The sequence below is a fragment of the Citrus sinensis genome, chromosome 8 (genome assembly GCF_022201045.2).
Source record: "Citrus sinensis cultivar Valencia sweet orange chromosome 8, DVS_A1.0, whole genome shotgun sequence".
NCBI classification, from domain to species: Eukaryota; Viridiplantae; Streptophyta; class Magnoliopsida; order Sapindales; family Rutaceae; genus Citrus; species Citrus sinensis.
This window is the reverse complement of record NC_068563.1, coordinates 7382208-7398658: the sequence shown is the minus strand read 5'-3', so window position 1 is coordinate 7398658 and position 16451 is coordinate 7382208. Positions and strand designations below refer to the sequence as shown.

The window sequence follows — 16451 nt, the reverse complement described above, 5'->3', positions numbered from 1 at the left end:
AACAATAAATTTAACAAAGCATAAATTTAAAAGAAGTAAGGGAGAAGAAAACAAACACGCAGATTTTTATGTGGTTCGGCAAAACTACATATGTCTACACCTCCAAGCAAACCACACTTGAGGATTTTATTATCCAATCCTCCCAAATCTTCAAGTTTTTACAATTGACTTCCAAGGTGTCAATAAACCTTTACAAGTGGTGTTTCACTCATGCACACCTTTCTCTAAGTGTTTCACACACTTAGACTCACAAAATTTGATAATGAATTTGAAGATTACGCCAAACACTCTCTTTTAGAGTGAATATACAAATGATAACTCAATGTATGTAGATTCGCAAAATAAAAGCTCAAGATAGGTTTTATGAATTGACTTTAACTTGATAGAACTTGAAAAACTTGTTAGATTTGAGTATGATTTGAGTTTTTATAGTTTAAATAACCAAACTAACCGTTATTGGCTTTTTGGGGACTTGTCGAATTGCCGCTAAATACTGTTGTGGCAAGTTACCATTACAAAATCAAATTTAAAATTTTGCCCAAGCGATTAGCCGCTAGATTTAGTTGGCTAGCAGCTGTGTTTCTGGACTTTAAGCGGTTAGCCGCTACTGTTCTAAAATTTGTAGTTTTGTCTCAAAACTTTAAAAATTATACTATGGCCTGAAATATTTTAAACATTTAAAATAGGTCCACATCCAGAATTTTAAACAACGCTTTGTTGATATCAAAGTTTCCAAAATCTTTCATTTTAGTCTATTATTTTGAAAAACAATCAATTTCATAAAATTACTTGTCTTTGTCTTACAATTATAAAGCCTTTAGTTTATGAAAAATGATGATTTATAAAACAAAATCTTGAGCTTTTAAAATGCTAAACCATGCATACATTAAATTAAGAGTAATGATACAACCACAAACTCTTGTACAAACTTATTTTGTACAAATTGATGTGGCATGATAAGATTGGTTGAATTAAATATCACTTGGCCCACATGATTTGTTTTTATTAATTTATATTTTCATTCAACCAATGAATTAATGTCACGTCAGTTTGTACAAAATAAGTTTGTACAAGAGTTTGTAGTTGTATCATTACTCTTAAATTAAACCGGCTTTATAAGAATTATAGCAATGGAGTTCACTTTGAGCAAGTATTGTTAATGTTCGTTCTTGGCCGTGCGATTGTCCATTACGTGTCTTAAGCTTGATATTGTTTGAATGAATTTTGCCCTTCAAAAACTAGTGAGATTGTGGAATATATATTTACCAATTTACTCTTAACATATGGTTTGTTATCATCAAAATAACGATTCATATATCCCTTTAGGCTAACAGTTAAAAGTTTGTACAACCTTTTCTGAATTATATATTTAATATTGCTAGCTGAAATGGTACAGTGAGCCGTAAATGATCGGAAGATGCGGCTCATGGAGATATTGAATAATAAATAACATGTAAAGTTGAACTATGACAAAAATATTATGATTTGACTTTGAGTAGACTCATATTTGATTCGTTGAATTGACAACAAATTGAAAGAGATTAAAGTATCGTTATTAAGATAAATTCAACATCAAATCATGCATACGAAAATGATTTAAGTTAACATGGATTGTATTAAACAACCACTATGTGTACTTCATCCGATCAATCTTTGTAATCGAGTAAGTGTGCTATTGTCATCGATCGAGCTGAGGTTAGACACTTCCAGATTTTACAAATCACGCTCCCTAAGGTCTACAGTCTGCAAGTTAGATCCATGAATATTTCTTCACTGCATGGGATTGTGAGACCACCCAGAGGATGATGAAACCCGAACTCCTCTTCAGCCTGACTCAGCAATTTCTGAAACGAAGGGTGCTTCAGGTATGAAACAGGCACCACAAATCTGCTCCTTTCAGTTTCTCCAACATAGACAGCGAAGTGTCCTTTGGGCACAGTTTGGGCACAGTTGAGGCCTCTGGAACCATAAGAGCACGTCTTAGAGCCTGCTTGGCGTTAACAATCCTGAGGAAGCGGATAGCCATAGCTAAGAATTGTAAAATACTTTGCAAGTTTTTATGTAAAATTTTGAAAATAGGAACGAAACGTAGGAAAGCAGATGAAACTTTGCTATGGATGGCTATCCTTAGACCCCATATATATAGAGTTAAACTTCCCTCGCCAGTGATGTAAGACATGTTTGAATGATGTAAAGACAATGAAAATGGGGTCAATTTAAGGACATATGCAGCAAAGAATCACATGGTTCTGCTTCCTAAGTAACGATAAGGTTTCAGCAAGACTTGGTACTTGGAAATAATTGATTGCAACCCATTGCGGCCTACCATTCAAGGGAAAAACAGATTTCGCATTAGATATAGATCATTGTTAATGGCCTGTCGGTCATGAAACAAGACCAAGTGACCCACTTGATGAAACTCTAAGTATAACAAGAGAACAAATAAACAACATTATTGCTAAAATTTTTGCAGAAAACCATATGCTGCCGTGAACCGATTTTGCTTCACTGATCATCAGCTCACGTGAAAGAATGACAGGTTGAATGGAAGCATCAGAGCAACCTAACATATGTTATTTTTATCAAATTCTGCTATTTGAACCAGTTGATCAGAATCACACATGTTAGTAAAGGAAAAAGAAATATAAATTATTTCAACTTCAATGTCTCAGTTGGTAAAAAGTACTGGGATAATCACACCGCTCAACTACTCCGAGGATAGAGAATCTAGTCTAATAATGAGAACTATCGTAAATGCATTAAGTCTAGGCTTGTGTTTGACTCGCAGACCTTTGAGCTCGTGCAAGAACCCATCTGATATTATAATATGTTCAACACATGAATTAAAAATAAGTATGTCAACAAATGAATTAAGATGGTCACAAAATTGCTAGGTGTGTGTGTTGTATTAGTTCAGCCAAAAGACATTAATCTAACATGAGTATTTAATTAGTTCCTAAAATAAATTGAAAATTAGCTCTAGTTTGGTTATTTACATTTTTCTGATGCAAGTTTTCTTTATGCCTCATACTTTGATAACATATGTACAAATCAGCTAATGTTTTTGATCACTAATAATCTCATTCATCAGAATCTGTAGTGAATGAGAAGCTATGCATACTAAGCTTCAACAAACACTGCCCAAGACCTCAGATTCAGACACTACAAGATGCTTTAAAGATGATCTTAATAGCTAATCCAGAATCTGAATATGAATTGAATGATGATTAAACCAGAAGCTATCAGAACAAATACAAAACAACAAAGAATCAAAGGACACAGGCAATTACGTGGTTCAACCAACTTGCATTGACCTACATTCACTAAAGGAACAAATCGATCAGCATTATCGATTGAATTAAGTTTCTTTCTGCAGAGATTTACAGAGCTATCTACGAGGAACAAGAACGCTCTCTCTACTCAAGCTTGCTTTCCCTCTCGAATCCTCTAGATCTCTCTAAATGTTGCACCCGAAACAGCTGTGATAACAGTCCTATTAACAAAGCCAGAAGCTTGCCTTGAAACGCACGTGAGGTGCACATGCAATAACGGCTTCACAACAAACTTCACACGTCATTGATAGTCACGTGTAAGGCTCGTGATTCATAAAACCAAAAACGGTGGGCTTCCCGTCTTTTAAAGCAGGAATGAACTCTATATCATAAACGCAGTCGTTTTGCTTAACTCATTTAAACTTCAAAACGCGCAAAACCTCTGTCGTTTCGTCGTTATTTGATTTGTTTCATTGGTTACTTAAACAGATTCTAAATCCATGCGTCAGTCAAATCAAGAATTTTTCATCTTGCGAAACAGAGAATTCTGAAGCTATCTTTCTAGTGGAATATTTTAGTTGAGATATCCGGAGGAGTTTTTCTGCACTTGAAGCATTCTTCATGTAAAATTTGCCAAGTCTGGGTGGAAAAGATTTCAGGTTTCATCAGTGAATGGTGGTTAATACACTAACAATTAACACTTTGGCCTAAAATATCAATCCCTTCAATTTTACGTAGACCAATAATTGGCATGCGGTTTTCACATTGTGAAGTTCTTAACATTTCTCTAAATAAAATAAGAAATCAGAGCATCCAGAGGCGCAAGTCATTTTTAAACAATTTTATTTCGTCAGCCACCAAGTTAGCGGTAGGATTAAAAAATGATTAATTATTCTTTGGTAACGCATATTTTGATAAATTTAAAAAAAGTGACACTTTCTCTAAAAGTATTTGAGTAGGTGAGAATCTATTATCGTTACTGTTAACTTTAATGGGAATAGTAAATTAATTATAAAATAATATTTTTACCTCTAGAAATAATTAAAAATGGTGTTTCTACTCTTATAATAGCTGCAAAATGACATTTTTATCCTTAAAATTAATTATAAAATAAATTTTTTGCCCCCACTCTATTATTTTTATTTTTTAAAAAAATTATAAAAAAATATATCTAAGTGTAATCACTACAACAAATAATAGTATTACCGACAAAATATTTTCGAGGGTTTTATTTACCTTTGGTACTAAGTACTTTTTACAAAGGTGAAAAGGAAATGTCAGAAAAACATTAAAAAAAACTATTAGTTTTTTCAAGAGCAAATTGTTGTCGCTAATAAATAATACACTGGTCAGAAATACAATTATACAAGGCATAATTAATGATAAATCTTCTCAAGTTAGACCTGATGTTAGTGATATGTTTAAAAATAAATTAGTGGCTAATTAAATTATGCACTGGCTCTGCCTAATTAAAAGCCCGAACTTGAACTCGGTGGTTAATTAAATTATTATTAGTCCACTAAAATTGATTTCATTTGAAAAAAAATGGAGAAGAAGGCGATTAGAAGATCACAGCTCTCCCTCTCAATAACTTTTTAATTAAACAAGGATCTGACAATTACCTATCATTTTCACATCTCCATTGTTCTCACTTCTCCATTCCCCGAAGGTGATTATCTCACTTCTTCATTGTTCATGTTGATGCTGAAATCTGCTCGCCCTTGGACCGACCAGATTCTTTCACCAACGTTTATGTTATCCACTGCTGCTCGAACCACTGGGGTTGGAATCACTCTCCTCTTCCTTACTAGCCCTGCATTCACCAAAAACAGATCAGAGACGCAGGTGGTTTTGCCGGCGTAAACCCTCCGATGTCTCAATTAGCACAAGGTGTTTACGGGAAAACAGTTAAATTTTGATTTAAGAGTGGTTCTAATTTGCTCGAAGTTTGTAATAAAATTGCCTGGTTTCAATTTGGCAGCGTTTTCCCTCTCTCAGTTTTTTCTCTCCCCTTTCTCATCGATTTCTTCTTCTTTTATAGCCGCCGTCCCCACGTTTCCGTTTGCCATTCATCCCACCTTTTTCGGGTAGTGAAAGCCCCTCATGGGATTTTAACTGCTACATTGTGGGCAAACGTGGGATCTCGCATCTCCCACAGCGGTTCTGGGGAAAGCGCAACTACCGCGATTCTGTGGGATCGTGTTTCTGCTTTTTTGGGGGACGGGTACCGGCTCGGTATATGACTCTGGTCGGTATTCGTCTCTGATCAGCTCAAGTTACCCCTGTTCTGCTCGTACCATTGGGCTGAGGTGATTCATGCCGGGGTGGAAATAGTAGCATGGCCGACCTAGTGCTTTTATTTGTTTAACACCAGTCCCCCAGTTTCTGGTCTTGTGAGTGAAATGAGTCAAGAGTAGAAACTGATAGTCAAATCTTACCAATCCGGGGGCTTCTCCTCTGGTCTTCCGTCTACCGGGATGGACCTGAGGTATCCTTTTTCTTCAGGGGAGATTTTGACCTGAGCATGGGCCTAAATGAGTATGTCCATTGCGTATCTGGGCTTGCGTCTAGCCTGGCCTCTTATAACGACTGGTGACGTGGCATCTCCCGACTCTTCGTATTTGAAATTTGAAACGATGGGCTATCTGTCCTTGATGTACGGTGAGTGAGCTGGCATCTCTATCACTTAAATGCTTTCATTTCCCCCTTTTCGTTTCAAATCCCTAGACTTATATCTTCATCGCTTTGTTATTCATCCCTTCGTCGTTAACTAACTCCCTCTCTGAACTTTGCTTACACTTCTCGTGTCTGGAGTATCCACTCGCTGGATTTTTTCTCTATCACGGTCGCGCTATCAGTGCCAGTTCAATCCAGGTATTGCCTTTAACTTCTCCTCTGGTTGTTGTTGATTGGGTTCTGTGTTGCCCTTTTTGTGTCCATATACTCGAGTTTTCTTTGTTTTCTTCTGAGGTTCCGATATGTCAAACCGAAAAAGAAAATTAATTGTTGATGAGGATGATGAAGAATCAGGGGATTCAGGCCTTAACGTGTCAATACCCACCGATTTCTTAGGTCCCTCCAGTAATGTAGGTCTTTCCCATGGCAGGGATACCTTTGAGTACCCACGCCCCTTGGTTGTCTCTTCCTCTCCCGAACTAGAGCTTGTAGGGAATAGAGATGGACCCGCATCGGGATCTGGTGAGAACCACAGCTCTGGTGGGGTTGGGATCCCTGAAGGAGTTGGCGATGGTGAGGGGAGCAGTTCCGGACCGAGCGGTCCTGCTAAGAAAAGGAATCTTGGCCATAGGGTAGAGGCTGATTCCTACCCTATTGATTACATAGCCTGTGCCACCACCCAAACTGACTTATTCAAGCTTAGGAACCTCTACGACATTCCTGAGGAGGTTCTCCTTGTAGTTCCTGGGAAGGGTGACGTTCCTAGTCGGCCTCCACGGGGGTATGTGACAATGCACCTAGAGAGTTTCAAACTAGGAGCTCGGCTGCCCCTTCAGCGTTATTTTGCCAAAATATTGGGGGGTATGCACCTGGCCCCAGGTCAGCTACATCCGAACGGGTAGAGAGTTCTCTCGGCAATGTTTGTGTTGTGGGAGAGGTGCGGGTCGGAGGAGCCTTCCCTTGTTGAAGTGAAACGTCTGTATCAGCTGCGAAGCAGCCCAAGGGAGGCGGGCTGGTATTACTTCATGTCCAGTTCCGCAAAGAGAAAGCCAATCACTGGTTTCCCCTCCTCGTGCAAAAATTGGAAGAACAAATTCTTCTTTGCTGGGGGAAAATGGTGTTCAGCACTCCGTTCGTTGGGTGGTGATATTTACCTTCCAACGCAGTTTGTCACCCCAGGTCATTCATTTTTTGCCTATACTCTTTCTCGACGTGTTACTTATTGGGTTCTTTAACCTTGTCTGTTCTTTCAGAGTCGTGGGGTTTGATAAAGGGGCTTGAAGACCGTCCTTTGCTTCAGGTGGAAACTGCTCTGTTGAACGCGTCTACCTGCCAAGACCTCCTGTCGCCAACAAACCTGGTCGGTTCGGGCCTAGTAGACATAGCCGCTGGAATGGATAACAAGATCCTCAGCGCGATGAGCAGGAAACGTGGTCGGGCTCCAAGTAGCTCCAGCAACCTTCCCCCTCCTCCAAAGAAAAGCAGCGTCGGTCCCTCCAAGGCTCCTGTCCCTGCTCTGCCCCCTCCCCCACCCCGTAAGAGTGGTGGGGAGAAAACCTCCGACAAGAGTCCTGAGGTCAGCTTGCAGTCTGGGGACCGATCTTCTCCTCTTCCATCTCGAGATCAAGGTGACTACCTGAGCTCATATCAGAAAGATTACAAAAGATCGGTTGGGCCAAAGATGGTGAAGGACATCGAGAGCATGGACCTCTCCGAGTTAGCTGCTTCTGTTCAAAGAGTCTCCTTCAGACTGGCCACAATGGTTTCGTGTTACAAGACCGGGTCCGCGCGTCATGAGAGGAAGCTTCAAGCTGATAACCAGGAGTTGAAAAAGAAAGCCGAATCTGCTGATCGGTCCAAGGAGAAGCTGGCCGAGCTGAACAAGCAGCTTACGGAGCTTGAGGAGAAAGTTGCGATTGCTGAGTCTACTTCCTCCAAGCTTGAGGGTGAGCTGGGTGATCTGAAATCCGATCTTCAGGCTACTCAAAGTGAAAGAGATACTCTGAGGACCGCCCTTGAGGGAGAGATCAAATCCCTGAGTGACCAGCTAGCTGAAGAGAAAGGTAAATCCGCTGATGTGGATGATCGGTTGGATGCTGAGTATAACTCCGGGGTTGCTTTCAGCTATAAGTGCATCATGTCTGTACTCAAGGAAGAATACCCCGAGCTCGACATGAGTAAGCTGGAATCTGGGGTGGAGAGGTATATGACTGGGGCCGGCCAGTGAGATAAGGAGCAGGATGAGCAGGAGCAAGCGGAGGTTCCTTTGAATGGGGAGCAGGAGGGTGAAGTTGGGCAGCGTGCTTTTGAAGTGGGGCAGGGGTCCATGCCTCCTCCTCCCGACATTGCTGATCTCCCACCTCCTGACGTTGCTGATCCCTTGCTTTCCGAGCTCGCTGATCCTTCAGCTGCTGGAGCCGTTGACTCTGCTAAGCTTTGAGCCTATTTTTTGTATAAACTCTAGATTTGCATTTGTTTTGTAAACAATTGAACATTTATAAATTTTTAGATGCTCTTTATTTGCTTTCTTGTCCGGTGTTTACTCATAGATTGTTTCTGAAAAATAATTGGACAACTTATCTGATTTTGCCTGCTGGTTCCTTAGCGGACTGAGCAGGAGTAGGCATTTACTTGCCTTAGTAAAATTTCCATAAAACTGGTTGCTTGTCTTCATTGACCGAGCCGAGCTAGGCATTTACTTGCCTTAATAGGATTTTTTTGTAGAATTAGCTGCTGGTTTTTCGTTGACCGAGCAGAAGTAGGCACTTACTTGCCTTGGTAGAATCTTCGTAAATTTAGCTGCTGATTTTTCGTTGACCGAGCAGAAGTAGGCACTTACTTGCCGTAGTAAGATTTTTTGTAGAATTAGCTGCTGGTCATTCGTTTGACCGAGCAGAAGCGGGCACTTTCTTGCCTTACTAGATTAGCTGCTGGTCTTTCGTTTGACCGAGCAGAAGCAGGCACTTACTCGTTTTAGTGGATTAGCTGCTGGTCATTAGTTTGACCGAGCAGAAGCGGGCACTTTCTTGCCTTACTAGATTAGCTGCTGGTCTTTCGTTGACCGAGCAGAAGTAGGCACTTACTTGCCTTAGTAGAATCTTCGTAAATTTAGCTGCTAGTCGTTCGTTGACCGAGCAGAAGTAGGCACTTACTTGCCTTAGTAGAATCTTCGTAAATTTAGCTGCTAGTCTTTCGTAGACCGAGCAGAAGTAAGCACTTACTTGCTTTAGTAGAATCTTCGTAAATTTAGCTGCTGGTCTTTCGTAGACCGAGCAGAAGTAGGCACTTACTTGCCTTAGTAAGATTTTTGTGGGCTTATTAGCCGGGGGATTCCATATTGAATTCATCTTTATTGAAATTTGAATGTGTTACAAAAATACAAAATATATGCATGTGCCCCAAGCCGCCATGCATTTGACAAATATAACTTATCAAATTAAAGATTTAGTAGAGTATTTTGCTTACCGTAACTTCCTCCAGTTTCTCAACAGGCTCTTGGCGACCCTTTTTAGAGTCTCATCGATTATCTAGAGAGGTAACCTGCAGCGTCTCCTTGGCCGCTGTAGCATAACAACTCCTTGCCATCCTCTGGTCGCCTTTTACTACGCCAACCACCCCATTTACTCTGTATTTCAGTGCCAAGTAATGCGTGGATACAACGCATTGGCTTATCCTCATGAATGGTCTCCCCAGTATCATCTGGTAAGGGCTTCTTTCCTCTACCACGACAAAATCCAGCATCATTGTTCTTTCAAATGGCTTTGTCCCCATAGTAATTGGGAGTTCGATGATCCCCATGGGAGTTAACCGTCCCCCTCCAAATCCCTTTAAGGATGTATTTGTCCGCTCCAATTTCAAGTCTGCGATCCCCATATCATCTAGAGCCGACTTAAACAGGATGTCAACCGAGCTGCCTGTGTCTACTAGTATTCGTCGCAATTCTGTACTGGCCACCATTGCCTTGATCACCAATGCATCCTCATGCGGATATAAGATACCCTCTTCATCGTCATCTGTCCACATAATGGGAACTTGCCGCACTCTTGCCTTCTTGGTTGCCGGCAAATTGAAAAGCATTTCTTTGCTAGTCAGGGTATATCTCCCATAGTTCTTCCGTGCCCTGTTCGAATCCCCGGCCAATGTTGGGCCTTCTGCTATTACATGGATGGTCGGCTGTTCACGTTCCAGACCCCTCTCAACTCCTTCATCCCGTGTGTACTCTGACTCAATAACAGGGGACACCCCGTCTACATACTCATCCAAGTATCGGTTCCTTACTAAATCTTCCACCTGAATCTTCAGGTCACGACATTGGCTGATAGTATGACCGTAAGTGTCATGGAATTTGCAGAATCTGCCCTTATCTCGTCGGTGAGCCGGTTTTGTTATTGGGGCTGGAGGATATAGCAGGCCTCGTCCCTCGATCCTCTCATATAATTCCTCCATAGAGATCTTTAATGGAGTGTACTGTCTATAGGCTGAGCTCTGGTCTACCAGCTGAACTGCTCGGCTATCATGAATGTCACCTCGGGCTGTCCCAGCTGCTAATTGATCTGGTCGACTAGCTCTGAAATTGGTTGCATGTAATGCTCTGGGAGTGTTGTGGTAGGGGTGGGCAGCCATCTGCCAGAATTCTCGCTGCCGCTCTGGGATTGGGGGGCGCGGAGGTTGAGCCCGGCTGTGTTGGAACTGTTGTGCTCTCGGAGCTATGGGGTAAGGTCGGGACCGAGCTGATATTCTGCCCATCCCTGAAGATTCTCCAGTTCGCTTTCCCAACCCGCTCCCTTTCGGGGCTCTCCGCTCCTTTAGCCTCAGCTCTTCCAGCTGTTCACTTTTAATTCTTGCTGATTTCTCCTCTTCGATTTCTATATCTCGTCTCGCCTGCTCATACCCCAACGAGTAATTCTGTACGATGGGGCTTCTTAAGTTATACCACAATCGGCCAATTCTTACACCTTCTTTTAATCCCCTTAACGCCTGCGGGTGATTAAAAGCTCCCAAATCCAGCACGGCTCGGTGGTATCGTTTTACAAAATCCCCAAGGGATTCATGCTCCTCCTGCTTCATCCCCATCAATTCCATCATGTCGTCCTCTGGGGCCACTGCCCCTCAGAACTGCTCGGCCAACTCCTGGCACATCTGCTCATACCCCTTTATACTTCCTCAGGGCAGCTTGCGGTACCATTCTCGGGCTCGTCCCTCTAGTGTCAATGGGAACATCCTACACCTCTGAGCTGGTGTCAGCCCCTGCACACCCGTCATGTCGTTGAAACGCTCAATGTGCACCAACGGGTCACTTCGCCCGGAGTATTTGAGGTCGGAGAAGCGGAAATCTCTTGGGATTATGGTACTCATGATCTCAGTTGATAACGGAGATTCTTCATCTAGCATTATCCTCCAGCTCGGGGGCTTTCTTTTGCCATGTATCTCCTCTATCACCTGCGCCAATCTGCGCACCTCCCCCTCCAATTCTACGGCACGGTCTGGATCACGTGCGGCTATATGGTCTCGTTCCAGCTCGGCATTGTGTAACCGCTGTCTGAGCTCTCCTTCGTCAACACTGGCACCTCGGCCATTGACTTCCAGGACCCGTCCGGGGCGAGGTTGGTCCCTCCCTTCATCCACGCGTTCTTCCGGGACCCGACCAGTACTTCTGTGGGGATGCACCCCATTAGGTTGGTCTGCGGGCGGAGGGATTTCCTCGACCCTACGCCTCCGGAGGCTGGGTTCTGCTCCAACTTCATCTCTTCCCACGGGGGTTTCACAATCCTTTCTCCGCTCATCCCTCAGCTCGAACAATATGGTTGCGAGAGTTTCCATTTGTTTCTCCATCCGCTCCAGTCTATCTTGCATCATCTTCTCTCGGGCTTCATTTGTAATTTCCTGGAGAGTGACTGTCTCGCCAGCTTCGTTATCCTCCCTCAAAGCGTCCTTCCTTGTCACATCCATGCCTAACCGTTCGCTGTTTTTTCGGAAACTACTAATTTGGTGGTAGCTTTTTATCCAGCTCCCCACAGACGGCGCCAAAATGTTGATGCTGAAATCTGCTCGCCCTTGGACCGACCAGATTCTTTCACCAACGTTTATGTTATCCACTGCTGCTCGAACCACTGGGGTTGGAATCACTCTCCTCTTCCTTACTAGCCCTGCGTTCACCAAAAACATATCAGAGACGCCGGTGGTTTTGCCGGCGTAAACCCTCCGATGCCTCAGTTAGCACAAGGTGTTTACGGAAAAACAGTTAAATTTTGATTTAAGAGTGGTTCTAATTTGCTCGAAGTTTGTAATAAAATTGCCTGGTTTCAATTTGGCAGCGTTTTCCCTCTCTCAGTTTTTTCTCTCCCCTTTCTCATCGATTTCTTCTTCTTTTATAGCCACCGTCCCCACGTTTCCGTTTGCCATTCATCCCACCTTTTTCGGGTAGTGGAAGCCCCTCATGGGATTTTAACTGCTACATTGTGGGCAAACGTGGGATCTTGCATCTCCCACAGCGGTTCTGGGGAAAGCGCAACTACCGCGATTCTGTGGGATCGTGTTTCCGCTTTTTTGGGGGACGGGTACCGGCTCGGTATATGACTCTGGTCGGTATTCGTCTCTGATCAGCTCATGTTACCCCTGTTCTGCTCGTACCATTGGGCTGAGGTGATTCATGCCGGGGTGGAAATAGTAGCATGGCCGACCTGGTGCTTTTATTTGCTTAACAGTTCGATCTCTCAATTTTGCAGTTGATTTCTTTATTTTTTTTTCAAACTAATTAAGATTAGATTCAAGTTAGTTTTGGATTAGTTTATGATTTCCATCAGCTGATGCATTTTAGGGTTCTAATCAGAGATCTCTTCACGTTGCCCAACAGACACATCGAACGATCCAAATTCAAACAGGTCATTAAAATAGCCGATCAAGGTCCAATTTTCATCTAATTTCAAAAGCATCAATTTACTTATTTTGAGTCTCTTTCTAATTTCAATGCAGTCTTCAAGCTGTTTGTTGAAATGCCTGATAGAAAAAGGAATGTTATTTAAATACAGTTGGGGCTTAGTCAGTAGATATTAAACTATCAGGTTCATGGAGACTATAATCCTAGTGTATAATTACAACTTGGCAGCATCATTTTTGTATTTATTTAATTTTCTTTTTTCAGAAACAATATTGATTATTCCATTTCGTTGATCATGAATCATGTGAATTAATTATCAATCCATGCATGTTTATCATCTCGTGTTATTAATTAATAGTATGGCATAATTAAAGCAAAAAGGATATGACATGGCATAAGCTGATTAAGATGACTCGAGAATCAAGAGCGGCAGCTCATTCTTGATTTTCAGAAACTAATTAAGAATCAAATCCAGTAGGGAAGAATAAGAGAATAACAACCAAAAGAAAAAAATATTGAATCAGAGAGCAGGCCTAGCTACTACTCCCTTTTTAGTTTGTATTTTGCTCGTTATTGAATTTAATTTTACATAGCATGTGCTGCCACTGTTTATTTGCTTTCATGGTAACACATATATGTAATATAAAACCTCTGAAAAACTTTCCTTTCAAGTATACAGAGACTGTGGAGGTACACAGGGACTGTGGACTTTCAAGCTTTGTCCAATTTTTGTTTTCCTTGTTGAATTTCTTAGTTGATATATGGGGACTATGGACTCTGCTATCAAATTGAAGAGTAAAGTAGCACACGCTGCGGCTGCTGGAGAATTTAATAACAATGTTCCTTATCTGAGTGTACAATGTGGCTGAAATTAAGGTAACTAACATATTATTTTCTGTTTGGATTCTAATTACTGAATATTATTTGAGTCTACATTCAAAACCATGCATGCTGAGTATTGGATTATCAGGAAAATACTACTACTATGCTTAAATTATATTTTCTTTTTCTTTTTTTTTTGGGTTAATTTATATGCATATATAATTTGACAGCTGATGAGTTTTCAGTTGAGCTAGCTGAAGGGCTTGCTTTTAATTTGTTGCTGTTCATGATGATGAATCCAAGCTCTTTATGGTCGTTTTACTCTCTTTCAAGGTTTGTGAACAATTTATAGTTGGCGATGGTTGATTCCTCAAGTAGCAATTATTTCATGCTCATTGTGTGGCATTCTTCATTGTATTATAGTTTCTGGAGAAAGAAGTGAAGAGGTTGAAAAAAATAGTGAAGCTTGTACTTGGAAACTCAAGTGCACAAGAATCATCTCTTATGTTACAGATTGTTAATTTTCATTTACTTTAAAGCCTTTTTTTTTAATTTTTTTTTTCACTTTCTAATTATAGAAACTAACCATAACAGGGTTTTGTAACTGATAGACCAGATTATCACAAGCACATAAATCTTCTAATGGCAGTGTTGCATTTTTCGGCCTCTCTAAACTTGTATAAGGACTAATGTCTAAATTTATAGGTTAGCAAATACTTGCTAAATTTAGAATCCAACTCCTGCTGTTGACTTCAAAATTAGCATATTTGCTTATTGATACAAAATTTTGGTCTAATGATTATTATCCATTCCAGTCTCATATTTTGTCAGGCTTCTTAAGCATATCTTGGATATAATACTTATGCTCAGCTCTATACAAAGTGATTGTCGAATATAACCTACTATTATACTAGTTACTGATTTGATAATTTACTGATTAATATTTCTTCGTTGATCTAGGATATTATTTGGTCTACTAATGATGATGTGGGGATGGAGATGATTCATATTTCTTGATTAATATAGGATATTATTTGGTCGAATGAAGATGATGATGGGAATGGAGAAGATGAGGTAGAGGCAAACGTACGTCTCAGAGGCTAAAGAACACGTGTTGGAGGATGCTTGAAATAATTCAAGCTATGAAATCATATTGCGTATACATTTGAGAATTTTTTTTAATATACTATTAAAATTGATTATGTTGTACTTTTGATTGGTGAATGTGATATCTATAAATTTTTGAAATTAAAAAAACTACATTTAATGTATTTTGCGTGTTATTGCCATTTTGTTGATTATGTTGCATTGGTAATACAGATACTTAAAAAGAATAAAAATAAAAAGCGTAAGAAATAATAATATTAATAAATTAAACGGGTCACTTAATAAAAAAGAAGAAGCATGTTTCCAAAGTGTTTCTTGCATTTTTTAGGGTAAATTACGGTTGGAATAGTAATCATTTGTGTTATCCGGCCTCATTTCCAAGGGTAGTTAATGTTATTTCCAAGGGCAAATGCAATTGGAAATATGTAATTTTTGGTTTTACAGGGATCATTTCCGAGGCCATTTGATGTCATTTCTGACGGCACTACCGTTCAAAATAATTTTTTTCTTGGACGACCCATCAGAAATTGTGCTTTTCTGATGCGACTTAATACGACGATGGTCGACGGCATGACTTTCTTGGAAATGAGTTTTTCCGAGAGCGTTTATGTATTTCCGAGGGTATTTGCCCTTGGAAATAACCATTTTTCTTGTAGTGAATTAACAGGCTTTTTTTTTAATTAAATCAAAAAAAATCTGTTTAAAAAAATTTCTTGTTGATTCAAACTTTGCCATTAAAATTAATAAGAAAATTTTGGTTGATTCAACAAGAATTTAAAAAAAATAGTATGATTTAACCAAAAAAAACCCATTAATTACACTTAAATGTAATTTTTTAAAATTAATAAGAACCGGACAATCATAAGTTTACTAATATTTATATTAGACATCTACTAAGACTACTTGATTTGAGTTTATATCACACAGTCCAAACTTTCACTTTGGAAGAATATTTGCCCCACTCACACACAGTACGGAGATGTATATAATGTATTTGGGAGAAAACTATGGTGCAACAGTGGTACCGTGCCACCATTGCACCTGACCGTTGGATCCCAATGAATCCATCCATCCAAGTGGATCCAACGGCTGGATTCAACGGTGGCACGGTACCACTGTTGCACCGTAGTCGGACCCATGTATTTGGGCCATAATTCTTAAATTTATATAATAAAGATCCCAAAATAAATATTAAAAAAAGTAAAAAAAGAGTGAAACAGAAAGATCATCGACTTAAAGTATGCTCTGACTTTAACGACACGGATGGAAGCAATAATATTTAAAGTAATTAGGGATGGGCAAAAAAATCGTGCACTAGAGAAAACCGAACCGAACCGAACCAATCCGAACCGTTCCGTTCGGACCGGTTTTAATTTTAAAAAATAACCGAAATATATGATTTGTAAAAAAAAAAACTGAAATGCAGGTTAGGTATTCGATTCACTCAGCTGAACCGAAAAGCCGAACCAAAAAACCGGGTTATTTTTTAAATTTTATTTAAATAGACACGTGTTAAATTTTAATTGGTTGCGTAAGATAACTAAAATAGGCATGCACACACACGATTACGGGTATATATAAATTTAAAAATTATTGTTGGTGTTTGTTTCCAAATTTTCTTTTTATTTTGTGCTGTAAGTTTTAATTGTTGTTATTTTTATTTGTCTTTACAATATTATGTTTATGTAGATGGAGTA

At 40.1% G+C, this 16451-nt stretch overlaps 1 long non-coding RNA gene and 1 other non-coding gene across 8 annotated transcripts; one reads left to right on the top strand and one right to left on the bottom strand.

Annotated features, from left to right (window-relative positions):
* Positions 1-1736: 1736 nt before the first annotated feature.
* Positions 1737-2026, bottom strand: LOC102613791 (auxin-induced protein X15). The gene has a single exon (XR_008051230.1). It is a non-coding gene; the product is annotated as an auxin-induced protein X15 (transcript).
* Positions 2027-4581: 2555 nt separating this feature from the next.
* Positions 4582-14918, top strand: LOC102631192 (uncharacterized). Of its 7 annotated transcripts, XR_008051277.1 has the most exons (4): positions 4632-4941; positions 12766-13701; positions 13878-13980; positions 14071-14918. It is a non-coding gene; the product is annotated as an uncharacterized LOC102631192 (long non-coding RNA). The 7 variants fall into 7 exon arrangements; XR_008051273.1 differs by having other exon boundaries at positions 13878-14918; XR_008051274.1 differs by having other exon boundaries at positions 12766-13980.
* Positions 14919-16451: the final 1533 nt, after the last annotated feature.